A 21,948-nucleotide genomic window follows, 5' to 3' on the forward strand; every position below is an offset into this window, starting at 1 on the left:
ATCATTTTAGACATAACAATGAAACAATGCTTAGAATATCAGAAACGATAGCCATAAAATGTGATGAAAACTCAATAAACGACTGCTGACTACATAATCTCTGAGTGTTGTAAGCTCCATAACATAAAAATTAGGTAATGGCTCTGAACAATAGGAGACAACATATGCACACCAAAAACTGACATGACATAGTTTCCACTTCCCATTCTGAAGATGACAAACTGTCGAAATTGCCCATAGCCTGTTACTTCCAGCCCTGACTTTTTTCTATCGATCCCTTCTCTCCCCCTCAAAAAATTTCTGTCTTCAAATCCTTCTCTCACACTACCAACCAAATGTTCTCTATGCACCCGTAATAATATTATACACATAAAAAACCTGTTTTTTTTCATATAATTCCCCACTTTACCAAAGCCCTCTTCCTTTAACAGCTTAACAGCAGATGCATATCGCAGGTATAAGGAGACAGAAAACAACATCCAAAAAAGGGTATGTCCGAATTTTCCTCCTATATTATTCTTTATATATTGGATTTATAACACTTCAGTAATGCTCTAAGATTTGAGTAAAGAGCCAATGACATTGTAAAAAAGGCATTGCTAAATGAAGGTAGGTTATGTTAGCCATAAAAATAACAACATAAATCATTTTCCCATTATAATTACTATTGATAAACAAAGCAGTGTTTTAACCTCCCAACCGGCCAGTGTGGATGAAATATCCAACACTCCCTAGCTTTTTTCATGGATCAAAACTTCGTCGGCATTCTACCTTTTATCATGCCATTACCTTCCTCCGCCGTTAATCTCGTTACGGCTATTCTATAGCATTAGTGGATTAACTGTTGCTGAGTGACCTTTGTGTCCCATCCTCCTGTCTTTACGTCTATTGTGTTGCTTAGAATTTCATTTACTGTCCTAAGTTATTTGACCTTTCTTGCCTCTAAAATGATTTATTGTGTCTCTTCCCAAAAATTGAAACCAATTTCACATATGCGAAAAAAATAATCAATCCTGAAATGCCCACTGATCAGCTTTTGCAATGAATCTATTTAGTGATAGTGAATTTGGTGTATTTTATTCTACAAATCAGTGCACCAGAAGAGATGCACTGATTGTTCTTTCACTTTACGTATAATAATTGAATAATTTTTTTCGAATTTTAAAATTTTCAAATGTTTTCTTTGATAATATGATGTCAAATATTTATATTTTTAAATAATATTTATTGAAATAAATATGTCCTTTTTCTTCCGTTTCTAGCAAAATAGCATTATATGGATCATCACATTTCAGATTTAGAAACCATTTTTTGTTATTCATAAGGCAAAATTTAAAAAAAAATGTTAAAATGCTAAATTGCCTTACTCGGTTTCCGATTGTGTCTTTTTGGTATCAAAAATTTATATCCAATGATATTTTAGCAGTGATTCTTCCCCTTCGTCATTTATTTATTTATTTGTATTATGCATATTACGATAATATCTAGTGCATAACCTCGTAGATATGTTGAAAATATAATGTGAAAAATACCATATACGGAATGATTCAACATTTTTGCTCATTTTGAAGATTTTCTAATGCTTCCCCCACTCCTTATCCTCTCCTAGAACTCACAGGTTTGAAAGCTTTTCTAGACAGCATTCAAAATCAATTACTTCATTTTACCATTTTTACAAAAGATATACGGCAATCAGATTGTATTGTGAAACTTCTAATTCTGTTCTATTTATTTGCAATCTAAAACCAGCTGTTCTACTGCCCGCTGAAATTATGTGAAATTTTAGAAATAATATGCTATATTTTCACCATGCAAAATTGTTTATATGCATACCACACAAAAGAAAGTTCAAAGTTCTGTTAATATTATTTGTGTTTGTTTTTCTTTTAAAAAAATCTAAATATTACTTCTTCTGCTGCTGGAAGCTATTTCTGAAATAATCTACGTCTTATAAATACTGGTAATTCTACAAATCAGTGCACCGGAAGAGTTGTACTGATTGATCTTTCACTTTACGTATAATAATTGAATAATTTTTTTTCGAATTTCAGAATTTTCAAATGTTTGCTTTGAAAATATTATGTCAAATATTTATATTTTTAAACAATATTTATTGAAATAAATATGTCCTTTTTCTTTCGTTTCTAGCGAAATAGCATTATATGGATCATCACATTTCAGTTTTAGAAACGATTTTTTGTTATTCATAAAGACAAAATAAAAAAAAAAATGTTAAAATGCTACATTGCATTACTCGGTTTCCGATTGTGTCTTTTTGGTATCAAAAATTTATATCCAATGATATTTTAGCAGTGATTCTTCGCCTTCGTCATTTATTTATTTGTATTATGCATATTACGATAATATCTAGTGCACATCCTCATAGATATGTTGAAAATATAATGGGAAAAATATCATATACGGAATGATTCAAAATTCTTTTTCATTTTGAAGATTTTCTAATGCTTCCCCCACTCCTTATCCTCTCCTAGAACTCACAAGTTTGAAAGCTTTTCTAGACAGCATTCAAAATCAATTACTTCATTTTACCATTTTTACAAAAGATATACGGCAATCAGATTGTATTGTGAAACTTCTAATTCTGTTCTATTTATTTGCAATCTAAAACCAGCTGTTCTACTGCCCGCTGAAATTATGTGAAATTTTAGAAATAATATGCTATATTTTCACCATGCAAAATTGTTTATATGCATACCACACAAAAGAAAGTTCAGTAGTATTATTTTTGTTTGTTTTTATTTAAAAAAATCTAAATATTACTTCTGCTGCTGGAAGCTATTTCTGAAATAATCTACGTCTTCTAAGTACTTGGTAATATCCTCTTAGCTGGAGGAAACGTTGAAGGCTTATTACTCTCAGTGCTATTGAGAAGAAATGGGAGAACACTAAAGTGCCCCAGGCTGTAGTGCAGAATATGTCAAGAATGTCTTGTTTCCTTTTCAATTGTTGATTACCTATATTCTAACAGAAATACTGATATTTCGTTTACATGCTTATACATTATTTATGCCAAAATAATTGCTTAATTTATAATGATCAGTTTCACTTTTATTATCAAAAGTTAGAAATTAAATCATACAATTATCTTGAAAAAGAGGATTTGAATTATTATCAAAGAAAAGGTGCATATGCGTTTCATAATCTTCTTTTTTTGGGGGGGGGGATATAGACCTAAGCAATCTGCGGATATTTCAGATAATTTATTTCATAAATCGTTCGCAAGACAGCTGTTACAAACGTAAATCACTTGGGGAACATACCCATTCTTTTTAGTGTAAAACAGTAGCAAAGGTTCAGTTACTTTAGATATCTAATCTATAAGAAAATGTTATGTCTGCTGAGATTAGAATCATACGTGAATAATTTTTCTGACATGATTTCTCTATTCGTAATAATGTAACCAATTTCCAGATTTATTTCCCTCCTGCAGACTTCATGTTATATGCAGTGATTTCTTCTTTGAACTATAAGAAAAAAAATCAGATAACAGGAGAAAAATATGCAGTATTTTCTTTTCCACTGGCTGAATTTACAATGTTCTTTCTTTGTGTTTTGAAGAGAAACTGCAAATGACTTTTTTCTTACTATTTTTGCCATTATAACATCTCATATAATTATAAGAGTGACATTTTACCGTTTTTCTCCCACACGAGAAACAGAAATAAGGTGGTAATAATATTGTTGATTCTGCCAAACTTCATTGTAGCAGAAATTTTTATTACAAAACTTTGTAATATATATATATATATATATCTCCGAAACAAGAAATTTGGAACCATATCACATCAATGTTGAGTGTTGGCAAGGTGAAAATGTTCCCGTTATTATTTATATATTTCATTTATTAACTAGGGGGCTATGCCCAACCCCCCGTGTTCCGGTATGGTAGACCAGTTCTCCTTCAATTGTGATAACTCGAAAGGGGGTTCAGCCACTGAATTCTGATGACTCGAATTTTGAAGACTCGACACTCAGGGTAGCCCCTGAGTTTCAAAACGTTTCGATAAACATGACATAAAAAAGCTTATCATTTTATATATATATATATAGGGTAGATTTTATTTCATTTTTTTTTGATGAAATACTTTACCTGGAATACTCTTTCCAGTTTCTCTGTGTCAATAAAGAACTGAAAAATTAGCCTTCAAGATGAAAAAGAAACAGTGCATTCGGGTATCCCTCTATCAATATTTGTAGTCCTCAAAAGGACTGTTTTGATGGCCTTGAAAACAAACATTTTTTATTTCATACTGTTCAGAATTTAAAATTCTTGAACAGCGTGGAACACCTTGAAGCAAGGGTAAACACACAAAACAATTTTACACTCAGGGCACCAGATTTTTGTTTCCTTTCTGATATTTTTTTTATTACATACATAATATTTGCGTGGAGGTTTTTTTTATTAGCCGTTGGTGGTAGATTTTTGGGATAATGGTTGGAGTTAGCAGCGTTCAACCTCGGATGTCTGACAGGATTTCCTGTTTTTCTGCTTGCTGAAGAAGGTGCATGTGCATGCAGCAATGCTTCGCAATTTCTATTCTGTATTCTAGATATGTTATGGTAGACAAACATTTTTTCTTATACAGGAGGAAACTGTTCCAAATAACAAAATCCAAACACTTCAAAATTCAAATAACATGTCCAAACACTTTTTTGTAATATTTTTTATGCTGTTTCCTCATTACAGAGTAGAATGATAGCTGCTGATCGCACCTGTCGACTCAACCCATAGTGTCGTTGTATGCACACACAGCAATGGGTTTTTTTTCTTCAAACCATGCTTCTCCACGGATTCCGCTGATGGATTGTGCAGGGAAGATAGCAGAAAAACATCTTTTTTGTCTTTCCAACCTAGTGCAAAGACTTTCCCTCGCTGATAAGTTCAGATTTCCCCCTTCGATAGCTTTCCTGAAGCCAGATCTGGAGACATATCTTGCCTTTTTGCATTTACAGTACCATAACTATCTGTAAGATGCTGTAAAAGCAAATCAGCGAGTTCAGGACACATATATAGTAATTATCCATTATAATGCAGTAAAGGGTCTAGTAACTGCATTACTGCACGCATCGACAAGGGGAGATCCGAATATTTATCGTGCTCGATTACAGTTTGCTTTCCCGTATAAGGTTTGAAATCCCAAAGATATCCACTTTTCGATTCGCAAAGCATAAAAAATTTTACTCCATACTTCGCTTTCTTTTTGGGAATATACTGCTTACATTTCAGTCCACCTTTGAATGGCATAAGGCTTTCATCGATACTCAAGTCTCTCTCAGGAATGTAGAGTGATCTACATTTTTGACGGATTTTCATCAGAAAATCATAAATTTTGTTGAGGACTGGGCAAAGATGTGTTGCCTGATCGTATTCTTCATTATTCTGAAAATGCAAATACTTCATGATGAGACTGAATTGTTTTTCAGTCATAACATCACGAAACATTGGCGTGTTCAGAATCCAGTCTGTAGACCAATGCATTTCGAGAGCGGGCTTTCGAAATGTATTTCGAAACTTCGGGTTTTTCACTTTCTTTATTCTGATATTGCATTTGAAGGATGACAGTGATTTTAAATATTAATTTCACCTGTATCCGAATATCACATAATTTCCTGATTTATAATAATCACGAAATATGTATATTGTCTGATTTATAATTTGCTAATTTATAATAATCACCACATAGTTTCAGTATCGAAAAATTAAAATTATGTGGAACAATTACTAGAGAAAAATAACGAATTAAATAAAAACTGTACCTATGTTTCATAACAGTTTTCGGGTGTGAGATAGTAATGCAACGGGGGGGGGTTAAACTATCAGAGGCGAAATAAAGTTCAATTCTATTGTAAAAATATGGAAATAAACTTTCACATTTGATATACATATTTTGAATGATAAAAGTAAGCAAATGTATCGCTTACTTTAAAAATTGGAGAATAAAATATCTGAATTATGCAGAAAATATAAATTTAAATCATAACTGTTAATTTCATTTTGTAATGACCAATTATACAAGGAAACCAAGAAAGTGAAAGTACAGATTACTATACAACATGAAGAAAAAATTTAGTAATATGATTAAAGAATTTCATGTTATTCTCTATAAAGCAAAGTTGCTCAAGCGTGTCACAAAGGAAATCTGTTAAGTATTATTCGATTTCGATGGTTTTGTACAAAAATAAAATTAATATAACATGTAGCCGGTTTTCTTTTCTTTTTTTAAAAGAATATTCCAAATAATTATCGTGAATTAATTTCTTCGAGAACAAAGAAAAATCTTTTGTCTAGTAGCGATTAGAAAAAAATTAGCGCAAAAAAATAAAAAATTAAATTGGTTAAGTGAAGAAATTATGCAAGACCTTTATTTTGTCCAGAAATTAAAATTGTATTGTACAATAAAAAGAGAAAACAAAAATATAAATAATTTCTCTATTTTTAGTCTATCATATATAACTAAAATCCAGTTCACCAGCATGGAACAAGAAAGTCCGTTTCTTGTTATAGGCAACTGAGAGGCAGCTACGGACGGGAGATAATCCGATTAACCTTTCTCTTCAGGGTGAGGGTTTATCACACCTTCTAATGGACATGACAGTCAAATTGCACTTCTTATCCAGGTTCTTTAAACAGGTGGGCTGAATCTTATCCAGATTTATTTGGACGTCTATAGACGTCCTAGCCGGTAGGAAGGTTAATCATCGACTATTGATTACTATGTAATTGTTTTTGCTTAATTGAAGATATTATGCAGATATCAGTAGCAAACAACTGAATGATATCAGCAGCAAACAACTTCCTTTAACAGCTTAACAGCAGATGCATATCGCGGGATAAGAGACAGAAAACAACATCCAAAAAAGGGTATGTCCGAATTTTCCTCCTATATTATTCTTTATATATTGGATTTATAACACTTCAGTAATGCCCTAAGATTTGAGTAAAGAGCCAATGACATTGTAAAAAAGGCATTGCTAAATGAAAGTAGGTTATGTTAGCCATAAAAATAACAACATAAATCATTTTCCCATTATAATTACTATTGATAAACAAAGCAGTGTTATAATCATCGACTATTGATTACTATGTAATTGTTTTTGCTTAATTGCAGATATTATGCAGATATCAGCAGCAAACAACTGAATACTTCCTCTCAAATAATTTCATATATCACTGTTATACAAATAACAGTTGTGGTCCTAGTACAGAGCTCCACTAGTCACCCTCATTCTCATACTCCACCATATACTATTTTCATTGTCAGCCAACGACAATCCTTGTTACTAACTTCATATCCATTCCTATTTGCTGCTCCAATTTATGTAATAGTTTTCTGTACAGATCTCTCAAATGTCTCTTCAAAGACCAGCAGTATCATAGTGTAGACATTTCTCTTATTCAATTCATCACTCAGATGATATGAGTAAATTACTGAGACTAAACCTACCTTTCAGAAACCCATGCTGTTCTGTCCAACATAGATTATTATTCCTATTCGCCCATTCCTGAATTCTAACTTCAACCAACTTATCCAATATCTGACTTACTTAATTTGGTTCATTTCCTTCTTATGGCTTGGAGTCTCCTTGATGTAACTATCTAGCCTCATTTACACTACCTTAGAACCTTTCCACAGCAAGACTCAGATTAGCATGTGACGTGCTGACAAGCACATCAAAATTAATAACGATCAACAACAAGGTTAAAGACACTTGTCCGCAATCGTGCACCCATGCTATGATATGAGTAAATTACTCATATCATAGACCAGATTTATCATTTGCAGAAATTGAACAAAGATGCTAATTTTGAAGACAACTTGAAGAAAAACGTCACAATAATGACAACAGTTGGATCATTGACTACAAACAAGTTAAACTGTTGCAAAAACCAAGTGATGCCACTAGCAAACACCAGTATTCAGGCACTGCATAGGAAATGTGCAAGACCTTTGAGATTAACATATGACTCACAAACCCGGAACACCAACATCCTTAAGCTAAATCTTAATAATGTCTGCTACCATCTTCAGTCTGCCAAGCCCTACTCTTTCTGGCAGAAATTCAAATCTCACCCCCAGCACTATTTATCTCAACCTTCCAAACTGCTCACTCTTTAACAACTTTCGTCCCCAGTGTGGTGTCTGCGCATACATCTGTTCTGACATTCCTTGAAAGAGAACACCCAACTTTGGCTGAAAATATCCCTTCCCCACTCAGTCAAAAATTCATTTGTTGACTATCTCTCCCCCAACACAACCAACCACTCTGAGCTCTAATTTCATCTCCTTAAAAATTGACTTTCTCCAATCCCACTTTCCCAACAGTGAAATTATACTCCTAGGAGATTTTAATGTCCACAATGCTAACTGGCTTTCCTCTTCCAGTTGTACAGGTCTTGCAGGAGGAGATGCTGAAACATTTCCCATCACTAGCAACCTTACACAACTTGTTCAAATGCCAACCGGAATACCAGATAACCCAAACACTCTAGATCTCTTCCTCACTAATGACCCCCTCCAAATATGCAGTGAAAGTGGTGAGTCCTCTGGGTAATTCGGACCACAATCTATTGCTCATCTTTTCCCCATGCAACAAAAGTTGCAAAAGGAGGAGATGGCTATACAAGCCTAGCTTGGCATTATGACAGTGCCAAGTAGGACAGCCTCTGCAATTTCTATGCCACATTCCCATGGTTGGACTTCCAGCCTTCCAACCCAAACATATGTGCTGAACGTATTACCAAAGTAATCCTCACTGGCATAGAAACATACATTCTACCTAGTACTCTGAACTGTCATTGCCTAACAAATTGGTTCTCCAGAAGATGTGCCAAGGCTGTACAGATGAAACACCAGACATACCATAACTGGCTGAAATCAAGAACCTCATCCTCTTTTATATCATAGCCTGAAATAGATACAGAAAAACGATGAATTCTTCCAAAATAGAGTTTGAAAGAGCTAAAAGTAGGAAACTAGCAGCCTGTACAAATTGCAACCAAGCCTTTTTGGTCTCTCACCAAAGCAATAGGCCGTAACTTCTGCCCAACGGTATTCCTGCCCTTGTTATACCCAGATGGCTCTATTGCATCATCACCTACAGAAAAAGCCAAAGCTTCACACTTTGCTTCCAATGCATGCATTGCCAGGATGAGATCAGAAAAATACTGTTCAAATTAGACACAAGTCTCCTGGCCCTGATGGCATTTACCCAGTTGTTCTGAAATTTTGTGCACCAGAACTGAATCCTATCCTATGTTGCCTGTATATACTCTCATATTCTCATACTGTCATATTGTGGAATCTATCCACAAACTGGAAATTGCCCTATATTCAGCCCATTCCCAAGAAGGGTGAAAAGTCAATGCCATCCAACTACCGCCCTATCTCACTTACCTCAATCCTGTCAAAAGTAATGGAAAAAATTATCAGTTCCAAACTCCTACACTACCTTGAAGACATCCCCCTAATAAACGACTGCCAGAATGGGATTCATCGCTGCAGATCAACAGGAGATCTGCTCAAATATGCCACCCATCTCTGGACAAATGCAATGGAGAAGTTTGGCAAATCACAAGTGATTCCACTTGATATCTCCAAAGCCATTGACTGGGTCTGGCAAAAAGGCTTACTAACCAAACTACCATCATTCATCTGACCCAGGACTTCTGTAGTTGGATTGCCAGCTTTCTGTCTGGAAGCATGCTGTGTGTGTGTGATGGTAGATGGCTCCCTATCCTCTCACTATTCAATTAATGCTGGTTTTTCACAAGGTTCTGTCCTCTCTCCAACCCTCTTCTTGCTATATATCAATGATCTACATCAATTGACCCAACCCAATATGCAGTTTTGCAGAAGACAGCACATTACACTCTTCGCTTTCATTTGATAAACCTTACCCTACACAACTCACCTCAACCTACAGAACATCAACCACCACCCATCCTCAATTCTAATCTCCAAGCCATACTACAATGGGTTTCGGATAACCTCAACAATTTCAGTGGTAATAAAATCCAGTTCTGTCCAATTTCCCATAAAAAAGAAACATTTTTCCCAGTATCCTTTTTGACGATACCCAAATTTCGAGACAGTTTGAGATCTCTCTTCATGGAATTACTCTCACATCAAACCTCTCTAGCATAAACACATCACAACCACTGTATCCACAGCTTGAAAAATCTAGGATTTCTCTTTTGCTCAACACATTACTTTATCCCTGAACAGCTGTTCTTACTGTGCTATCTTCTATCGAAGGTCAGCGACCATCTTGGCGAAAAAACTGCGGTCTTGTGCTAATCTGAGCAGTTGTGCACTGCTCTTTCCTGTCCATGTCTTGATGTTTTCAAACCATGATATTCTTTTTCTTCCTCTATTTCCTTTGCCATCAATTCTTCCTACCAAAATAGTTTGTAGAAGTTGGTATTTGCTGTTTCTCATGATGTGGCCAAGATATGTTTTTCGTTTTTTGATTATTTGTACAAGATGTTTAGCTTTGCCAATGGATTTTAAGACCTCTTCATTGGTAATTTTTTCTGTCCATGATATCTTTAGCATTCTTCTGTATAGCCACATCTCAAAGGCTTCGATTTTATCGATGGTTGTAGCCTTCAATGTCAATGTTTCAACTCCATATAGCAGAACAGACCACACGTAACATTTCAGCATTCGGCATCTGACTTCCATGTTTAGGTCTTTATTGCAGAATAGTGTTCTCATTTTCATGAAGGACTGCTGTGCAACTTCAATCCTTGTCTTTAAATCTATTTCTGGATCCCACTGTTCATTAAGCACACAACCAAAATATTTATATCTTGACACTTGATCAATTTTTTTCCCATTGTCAGTGTCATTGATGAGGCTGGATGTTTGCTGATGATCATGTATTTTGTCTTGTTGATGTTTATATTTATTCCCATTCTTTGGCTTTCTATGTATACTCTGTCAATGAGATTTTGGAGATCCATAATGTTATCTGCAATTAGCACGGTGTCATCTGCATATCATAGGTTGTTAACAATCTTTCCATTTATTGTGATTCCCTCTGGACATTCTTCCAATGCTTGTTTAAAGATTACCTCTGCATATATGTTGAACAGGAGTGGTGAGAGTACAGATCCTTGTCTCACTCCTCTTTTGATGTTAATATCACTGGTGGTAATGTTTTCTAATTGAACGGAAGCTTACTGATTCCAATACAGATTTGTTATTAGTCTTATGTGTTGTTCGTCTAGCCTTGGTTTTTGAAGGACTTCTATTAAGTTAGTGTGTCTGACTTTGTCGAATGCTTTTTCAAAATCTATGAAACACATAAAGACAGATTTCTGTTTTTCTATGCATTTTTATATCAATATTTGGGTACAGAAAAGGGCCTCTCTAGTACCAAAACCATTCCAAAAGCCGAATTGTGTTTCACTTAGAGTTTTTTCACTTTTTCTATAAATGCGATTCTGAATTACTTTCAAAAATATTTTTAATGTTTGGCACATTAGACTAATAAGTCAGAAGTCACCACAGGAATTCGCTTTGGGTTTCTTTGGGATAGTGATAAATATAGATTTGAGCCAATCTGATGGAAATTCATCACTTTCATATATTTCATTAAATAGTTTTTCAAGAAGTTTGATGTGATCTGGTTCTATTAATTTTAAAAATTCTGTTTGCACACCATCTGGTCCACTGGCTTTTCCTGTTTTACTTGTTTGTATAGCATTCTCTATTTCGCATTTCATGATTGCTGGTCCTTGAATGTTATCTTTTGTATTTATAGGTTTCTGTCTAGTATCATTGAAAAGTTCTGTTACATATTTTATCCAAATCTGTGCTTTATTCTCTTCTTCTAGAACTATTTTTCCATTTTCGTCTCTTAGAGACACTATTTGCTTTTTCCTCAGTTTTCCAGAAATTTCATTGATTTTCTTACACAGATTGAAATTATCATGTTTCTTCTGAAGCAGTTCAATTTCAGTACATAAATTTTTCATCCAATTTTCCTTGGATTCTTTTATTTTTTTCCTTGATGATGTTATGTGTTTCTTTATACCTGGCTAGGTCTTTGTTTTTGTACATTCTTCTTGTATCAATAACAGAAAGAATCTCATCTGTCATCCATTCAGTTGTTTTATATTATTCACATAACCTACTTCTTCAATACTTGTTGTTACGATGGCATTCTTTAAGCTATTCCAAAGAGATTCTACACTTTTATTTTCTTCTATGTTAATCTGTCATAATTGCAGGTTAAGCTGTGTCTTGGCACTTTTATTTATGTTTGGGTCTTTCAGTTTTTCTACATCAATTTTCTTTTTCTTCTTTTGTGATTTTTTAGCTGATTTTAATCTAAGACGTACTTCTGCAACTATGGGATTGTGGTCTGATGAGATATCTGCTCCAGGATAAGTCTTTGCACTCTTTATACTACTGTGGAATCTTTTATTTATCAGTATATAATCAATTTGATTTCGGACAATGTTATGTTGGTTATCTTTCTTCTGGGTGGAAGTTTAAACCAGGTATTTGCTATTGTTAGATCTTCTTCCTGACAGAACTGGACTAGGCGATCTCCTGTGTCATTTCTGGTGCCTAAGCCATGTTCGCCAACAATTTCTCCATCACCCCCTCTTCCTACTTTTGCATTGAAGTCACCCATCTCTGTTTATATCATGCTCTGTTAGGTTTTTAATCTCTTTTAGGTGTTCATAAAACTCTTCAACATCTTCTTCACTTTTGCCAGCTGTGGGTGCATAAGCTTGGATGATATTTATGTTAACAGGGTTTCCCTTAAGTTGTAACAGCATTATCCTTTCAGAAAATGGAATCCAATTTAGTACTGATTTATTGATTTCTTCATCTACTATTACAGCTACACCATGTCGATGTTTGTTCTCATCATTCCCAGAGTAATACATTGTTGTATTATCTTGTTGACACTTACCAGATCCTGGCCATCTTGTCTCACAAATTCCCAAAATCCGGATGCCCAGCCACTTCATTTCTCTTGTGGCATTTCTTAATTTGCCAGCTTCATACAGAGTTCTGACATTCCAAGTTGCAATTTTAAAAGTGGACACCATTTTGAGCCTGGAGATTCTTCGCACCTCTCTCCCATTCAAGGGACGCCGGGAACTTGGGGCCAATTGTAAGGGTTTGCTCACCATGGTGGTTGTTCTGGAGATAAGGTAGAGCAGAAGTTTCTCCGTTTGCTTTCTGCTCCACAGTATTACAGACGTACACAATATAATCATATTGCCATCTGCAAATCTCTGATCACAAGCTTTTCCCTCATCATTTGGCTTCAACCTTGTGTCAGTACTGACAATGCTGCTTCCCAATGTCAGGGCCAGTGACCCCAGCAGGTACATATTTAATGGCGGCACTACTCGCCATGTCACCGAGTTGTCAATGGGCTTCGTGAGGTTTTAAGGGAGACAGAGTTGCCACTTCTGCTCCCCCACGCCATGATAGCTCACTCGCTGTTGGTCCATGGCTGCTTATTCGCCAGATTTCTCTGCTTATATCACAACTAGCCTCCATATCTGAAGGTTCTTCTCCGATCTGCCACCTGGGGACACACCTGGTAGTAGTCAGCTCAGCCCTGGAGAACAGCTGTTAATATTATGTAAATCACAAATCCACCCAGCTATTGAATATGTAGCCATTACTCTCCCACATACGAGGTGGGCATCTAAAAGCTTTCTCAAAATGCTTGACTCAATACAGAGGAGAGCAATTAGACTTATTAATGACTGGTCTCTTACCAACTCTCTCCCCCAGTTTTGCACAGACGTGTTTCTGTATTCTCTAAGAGCACAAGCTTGACTTGCTTAACAAGAACTTTCCATATGCTTTTGTCTTTTTCTTGAGTGCCTTTTTAAATTCTGGAATCTACCATGGAATTCTGATTATTCGTTACAAACAACCCCAACACTTGCCTCTCTGGCTGAATCAATATTTTCTTCAGGATTTTCCAATAAATCTCGAAGGTTTGTTCTCAAACATGCTTCTCTTCAGTGATCTTAGTATATTAGTATATTTCAGTCTACATTTAACCTCTGATAGCTGCCTAACTTTGATTCATTTTAAAATTTTGTTAAACAATTTGAAATTATATGTATTCGTATCCTAAATCAGTGGGAAAACATTGCTATCAATCATAACATAGTGGTGTTAAGGCTACTATGATAACAGCACCTGATTAAGTTTTTATTATTATTATTATTAAAAAATCTTATCCACAATTTTCCTTTAAATTAGTCTAGTACCTGTCAGCAACCAATATTGTCATATCTAACATTTTGTGCTTCTAAGGCATTTCTGACTGAATCAATCCACCTATACCTTGGTCTTCCTGTGGGTCTCCTTCCAGCCATCTTGGCATTATTTATTTGTATGTGGTTCTACCCCCTCCATTTGTGTAAGGGCAGGTTGAGCCATCCTAGTGAGGGATTAGGTATATATATATTAATCTCTGTGTTTTTGTGTGTGTTCAAGGAGTAGTTTCAGCTGTTCTGAGAGAAGAAAAGCTAAATTTTTTGGGTTAAATAACCTCTATCTCTGTGAGACCAGCTAACTCATCTTTAGTTGAAGGGGACCAGATAAACGTTCCTCGAATCATAGATGGGAATCGAACCCAGGTATTTCCAACAAAAGGGCTTTGTCTACGGAGGCTATATCTTGGTATTATGCAGTTATTATCTAAGCTTGTAAACTTAGATTATTCCTGCTTACATATTCTTGAATGCCAACAATATCGAGTTTCTTTCTGATATCTTCATTTTTAATATGAAGTTATTAAAAATAAAGACAGAATAAATATATATTAAAAAGAAGAAAAAAGCAAAAAAACTGCCATTGATGATATCTCTTCGTCCCTCTCCCAATTTTTCTCAGAATCCTCATACCTATCATTATTTATATTATTTGTTTTTTAAGTGCTTTATTTTTAACAAAACTGTCAGATCCATAATTTAAAATTGCATTGAACACTGTCTTGTATACTGCTGGTTTCGTGTTTTGGCTAATTTCTCTTATTCCATATAAATTTATTCAGCTGAATACCCAGGATACCAGCTTTGTTTATTCTATTGTCAATTTCTACAATTTAACTTGAATATTCACTAAAATCTGCCCAGAAATATTTTACTTCAATAGAATCTTTATTCAGAATGCAATTGATATGTCACAAGGGTGGTCTGAAAAGTTCTTGACCAATGAAAAAAACGAATTTATATGTTCAAAATTATTTTTATTTTTTAACATATTCTTCCTTAACATGTTCATTGCCAATCACGCGATATCGCGCGATGCGAGCTCTCACCAAACGGCCCATCACGCGTTATCGCGTGGACGTCGCTAACTAAATAAAACAATAAAAAAAATTTCGCCCACACGAAATTCCAATTTTCAGCTTGGCAATGAAAGTGTTAAGAGTAATATGTTTATACCAGCATCATTCTCACATCCCTGTAGTGGTTCTCAGTAAGATCTGCAAAATACCCCACTACAGCTGCAATCACCTCTTCATTTTGAAGAAATGCTGACCAACAAGGAAAAGTTTTAGTTTTGAGAAGAGGCAGACGTCAGATGGAGCCAAATCTAGGGGATTGGGTGGATGTCCCAATAATTCATAATGAAGATCCCTTAATTTTGCCATTGCCAAAACAACTTTGTGGGCAGGTGTATTGTCCTGATGAAAGATGATTTTTTGATTCATGAAACTGGATGTTTTCTCACAATTTTTTTGTTCAATCTGGTTAAGAGATCAGAATAATATTCCCCGGTTATTGTTTCACCCATTTCAAGATAATTAATAAACGTAATGCCTTTAGCATCCCAAAACACCGATGCCATAACCTTTCCTGCTGATGGAACCGATTTGTCTTCTTTGGCACTGAACAACCGATTTCTGTCCACTGTTTTGACTGTTTTTTGGATTCTGGTGTGTAATAGGGAATCCAAGTCTCATCCATAGTAATAAATCGTCACAAAAAATCAGTTTTATTCTAGTTAAAATGCTCCAAACACTGTTCAGAAATTTTCATGGAAATACGTTTTTAATCTGCTATGAGCATGCATTGCACCCATCTTGCACAAAGCTTTTTTCAATGTAAAATATATCCTAATTGTTCTTTCGAAATGCTTATAAGCTCAGCAATATCACTTGCTGGTCATCCAATTTTTTCTAATCACTTTAGTTGATTTAAGAGTTGATGGGTTTCTTGTGTAAGCTTGGTATTGCCATTTTTGATTGCCTCCATAGCTGATCTGGAGTCTATATAAATTATAATTCCCTCTGATTGTTGAGAGGATAATTTTAAGTAGGCCTTGAGCCCTTTATTTATTGCATAAATTTCTCTGGTAAAATTGGAAGCATTTCTCCCAGATCCAACTTTTATTGCAATTTTTTCACCTTTTGGGAGTAGGAGAACACACCAGCCTCCATTAATCAGATTGGTGCCTGATGATCCATCGGTATAACAAATAACCTGATTGGAGAATGAAAGAAGGTTGATATTATTTAGGACTTTTTCTTTTAGCATTTCTTTTGATTACTTTTTTGTAGGGTTTGTTAAGGTTTAGATTATTATTATTAATCAGACCTCCATGGATCAAAAGACTCATCATGGGAGGTCAATTTTAGGAATCACAAAGTTTATCATACAACTCCATGAACTCATTGACCATATCCACTCCAACCACACTCTGAGGCAAAGCTTCAGCCACCCTCCATGCAAAGAAACCACTCCTCACCCTCTTGTACACAGCCTCCTTTCTTGACTTCCAGGGATTGTCCCTTGTTATCACTCCTTCCCGCCATTCCACCAAGTGAAAGAACTTCCAATGTCTATCCTGTAACTGCCTCTCAACAGTTTAAAAGTCTCGATCACATCACCTCTCCTTCTTCTATCCACCAAACTCGGCAGTCCACATTCCCTGAGTCGATGCTCATAACTCATATTATACAGTTCTGAAACCATCTTTGTTGTCTTCCTCTGTACCCATTCCACAGTCAATTTATCCCCTTCAAATCCTGGGTATAAAACGTCGGAACAGTAGTATAAGTGTGGTCTGATTAGGGTCTTATATAACGTAATGATAACTCTTTTATCTCTGCAGGTCAGCGTCCTTCTCAGTATTCACCAATCTTCTGATTTACCCTCAGCACCTTGGCAATATGCCCTCTGAATTTTATTTTTCTATCAATCATCATCCCCAGATCTGTGGTTTTCCCTACCTCCTCCAATCGAGTATGCATCTCCCATTGATGGATCCCAAACCTCAAGACTTTACATTTTGCTCTATTGAACCGATACCCCCATTCATTTTCCCATCTATCTAGTTTATTCAAATCGGCTTTGCAGGGTGTCACATCTGCACTATTACTGATAACCCACTCATTTATTAAGTTATTCAGAAAATTCATTCAATAGACCACCTGGAATTACATTACCTTCATCTGCCAAACACCATATATAGTCCCTCACTAATTTCTCCAAGACCTTAACAACTACTGATGACACACAAACAGGCCTATAATTAGACACCTCAGTCTGCTACTGCCCTTTTGAAGTGGCACTATCTTATCTTCCTTCCATTCCCTGGGTACCTTTCCTTCAGCCAGACTTTTATTGAAAAGTCAGATCAGCAGAGCTGTCAGTTCTTTAGCACATTCTCTCGAAACCCGTGGTGAAATACTAACCACTCCAACAGCTTTATTGGTAATCAGGGTACTCAGTATTTGGAAGACACACTCATGCACCTCTAAACCCTGATCCTGCCCTATCCTTCTTGTATTAAAACCTCCTCCAGGAAGAAATACTCCAATAAAGTGCTCATTGAACAACTCCATGTCCTCTACATCAGTCACTCTATTACCATTTTTATCATGCAATATCATTCTTTCACAATCATTTCTCTGCCTACTGGCGACATAGTTAAAAAATTCCCTAGGATTTTCTTTGGATCTTAGTGCCAATCTCTTTTCATATTCCAGTTTTGCTTCCCTCACCATACTAGTCACTCATCATATGACCTGAGTCTTATATTCTTCATGCATCTGCTCTCCACCCCCCCCTCCTCATCTCTTCCATAACCACTTTTTCACCTGCAGTTCTTCTCTTATATTGTTTGTCATCCACTTTAGACCAAATAGTGTCCCCTTCACTTGTGGAATACAGCTTACTATTGCTGCTAACAAAATTATTCCTTCACAATTTCCCAAGCACTAATGATATCCTGGTCTTCCAATTCCTTACTCCATGAAACTTCCCCAAGTTAATGTCTAAGACTACTTTAATCACCTGCCTTATAATTCCACATATTTCCCATCTCTTTGAAACATCCTGCATGTCTATTCATCTTCTGATGCTATGACCAAATCCAAAACTCTTGAACCTCTTGTTCCCTCTAATACATGTTGCCTAAGACAGCGCTTCCCAAACAGTGGGCTGCGGCCCCTTTGGGGGTAGGTTTTGTTGAGGGGGGATGTATTATAATGAAAACAAATTTAAAATGTTTTAAGGCTAAGTAGATTTTATTATTTTAAAAGAAAAGTATTTAACTTTTATTATATATTATTTCTTTTTTGTAATTTTTTATATTTTAATGGAAAAATTCACACATTGGTGTTGATTCACAAACTTAGCTTCCTGCGTATTTTGGCACTTAACACGTTCGCTGCCATGCTACTTTGGCATGGTCTGTTCCCCTACACCGAGCAGTTTTACTTCTTCAAGGTCAGTACGATAATCTCGTTACCGGAGGTAAACGTCTTACGAGTATACTCGCAGTTGGCTTGTACAGAGCATATACGGTCTATGAGAATACACAGTTTTGATGCTAGCCCCACAAGCCAAGGATTTTCACTTCTTCAAGGTCACTACAATAATCTCGTTCCTGGCGGTAAGCGTCATATACGAGTATACTCGTAGCTGGCTTGTGAAGCAGGTTTACTCACTACGAGTATACTCGTAGTTGGCAGCGAACGTGTTAATGAATATTAGTAAATATTGCTTATTCATATGTTTCATTTCAAAGCAGTGGTTAATTATATTTACTTCGAATGCTCTCCAGGGAAGATCCAAATCTTCCTATCCCTTTTGTCATGCGTTCGTAATCAGGGACTGTTGATATTGACTTTATATATATATCAAAACTCGTTTTATATTAGCACTCTCATCCAGCTAGTTTTCTGTTATCAATAAAAGTTTCACATATACTTCACACATGAAGAAAAGTTTAAACAAGTTCATGTAGGGAGATAGTAACTCACTTGCAGTGGTAAACAACACCCCTCCCTAACAGCCACTATACTGCAGAGGCAATAAAAACAAGTACTTTTATTATGCCAGTGAATAAGGTATGAGGAGTCTGTGTAATATATTTCTCAACAAATAGTGCAATTAGAGAAACAGGATAAAACACACTAATTAATGAGTCACATATCCCCTCATAAAGAAACTATGCTGTATAGACTGAAACAAAACCATATGTTGCATGGACAAACACACTATCTAGCTAAAAACGTTTGTTATTAATTAGATGTGTGTGAGTTCGATTTCCCAAGGAGCAATAAAATTCAATGGAATGTGTTAAAATTCTTAAAAGTGTTAAAACTAAGTAATATATATATATATAATGAATGTTATGGCAGTTTGACATATGGAATTAAGTTGAAGAGAGTTAGCATTTCAACTCAATTGTCAGCTATGCCTTTATATTTCGGTTGTGCAATCTTTTGTTAATACTGCACCAATCATATGCACATTTAATAACCTGCCTTTGCTGTCTGTTTTGCGTTACATTTAATTACCTTAAAGGGAGAAAAGTCACAAAAGAGAAAAATGTTCCTGGTCCAGGGATTCCCTTATTCAGGTAATATTCACTAATTTCATCTTATCAGTCTGTGGTGTGCCAGTATCAGTAAGTGGTGACATTATTTGATCTATTCTACGTTAAAAAATTTAACCCTGAGATGGATAATTGGCTGATAAAAAATAAAAAATATTCCTGTGAATAATCAGAGGAAGCAGAAAGGACAGTATTTCATATTTTACCAGAAAAGCCTGCATCATCTTCAGAACCAAACAAAAAATGTAATATATACATTTGATTTTTGCAATATTCGCTGTGTATGTTTTGTATTGAATATAAATACAATAAATATTATAATAATATAATTCTCTATTACGATTTGTTTTCGATGGGGGCTGTGAAATATTTTAATTTTTGCAAAGGGGGCCCTGACATCCAGAAGTTTGGGAAGCACTGGCCTAAGACATTTGTCCCCGAAGATCTCCAGAAATTCCATTCCCTTATTGCTACATGCATCTTCCTCTTCCCAATTTATACTGCTTTAGTTAAAATCTCAAATAACAATCATTCTTCTTGCACTTGCCAAGCTCAACTCTCTGAACATCTCCTGGTCCCTACTTTGTGCGCTCCTTGATTTGTAGCAACACCCCAATAAATATCCTGTTTTGGCCACTTCTACCTCACACCATATGCTTTCAAAACCATTTCTGTCACTGCCTTCCAAAGCCTCTACTCTGAGAGGGAATAATTGATCACTTATCAAAAGCAGTACTCTGCCACCAAGTTTTCCTTTCCTATCCTGCTGATAAATTCTGTACCCTGCTACTTGAATTCTGGTTATTATATCAACCTCCATCAACCAGTCTTAGATTTATGGAAGTATTTGGAGGTAAAGGACTGGAAAATAAAGGTTTTTGGTTTATGTGGGCATTTATCTGATCAAGACCTATTTCCTTCCTGTTAGTGTCATATTGTAAATTTGATGATCTGTGAAGTCTGTGTTTTTGATTCCAATGTTCATAAGTTTTTAGGGAGATATGATCATTTTTGTAGTTTCTGATATTATTAATGAATTTTATGGTGGCAAATTTTCATCTGACCCCGAGCAGATCAAGCCAAAATTCCTGTTCAGCTCTGATGTTAGTGCATGAGACTCCTCCAATGATAATGAGTGTGATATATACAGAGCCTAGCATGAACAACTTCCTTTCTTCTGTTTCTACATTGACTAGACTGGTAATGCTAAATTTCAGGCTTAATATCATGCCATATGTCACTGTTCCTGTAACGATGGGCTTTGAACTTATAAGTTATCTGTAATTGTATGTAGGGACCTGCCAAACAGTATATGGAAAAGTATGAGCTGAACTACCAGCTGTGCCTGCAGTCCCATTTTTTTAAAATTCCATTGTGGCTGAAAATCCAACACAACAAGATCCTTATTAAGGGATCTTCATTTTGTTTTTTTACAGCATTCATACGTTTAAAAGTGTTGGATGTGGATTATGGATAGGATCGGAAACAGGCTATAAAGAACTCAAAGGGCCTGTAAATTTGGTAGTGGCTTTCTATGTACAAGTGCAAGCTGAATGGCATGCTACTTTTCTATATAAAATCATGAAACACAGCAGCACAGCCAATAGAAATTTCTGATATTGAATCATTAGTATGGATGGATAAGTAATTGGTGTGCTGCTCTGTGTGCATTAAACATTTGAAATTACACAGATTATGGTTTATGAGACTTATATTTAGAAAACTGACAGATTCAGTACAAACCTGCCTTGGATGAATGCTGTTATACTTGGGGCAGGTAATGTCTATATTCATGCCAATAGCCACTACAGCTTCTTTAACATGAATATGAAAAGATTGTATGGCAGCTGGTGTGATATTGAGCCCCAACCATCCCCAATCGAGTCCACATAGGATGTTTTTGAAGTGACTATGTTGGGCATAATTAAGAGACAGCTATTTTCATCTAAGTGATTGAGTTAAATTCATTTTCTTCATCGCAAAGGCTTTTTGTGGGCATGTGCAAAAGGCCAGTAGCTATCTATATACCCTGATGATAGATTGGATCCAACGTTTGCAGCTTACTTTTCCTTGCTAAGCC

This window comes from Typopeltis vanoorti, chromosome 21 (assembly GCF_054136105.1).
Source record: "Typopeltis vanoorti isolate ZY-2024b chromosome 21, IOZ_Tvanoo_1.0, whole genome shotgun sequence".
NCBI classification, from domain to species: Eukaryota; Metazoa; Arthropoda; class Arachnida; order Uropygi; family Thelyphonidae; genus Typopeltis; species Typopeltis vanoorti.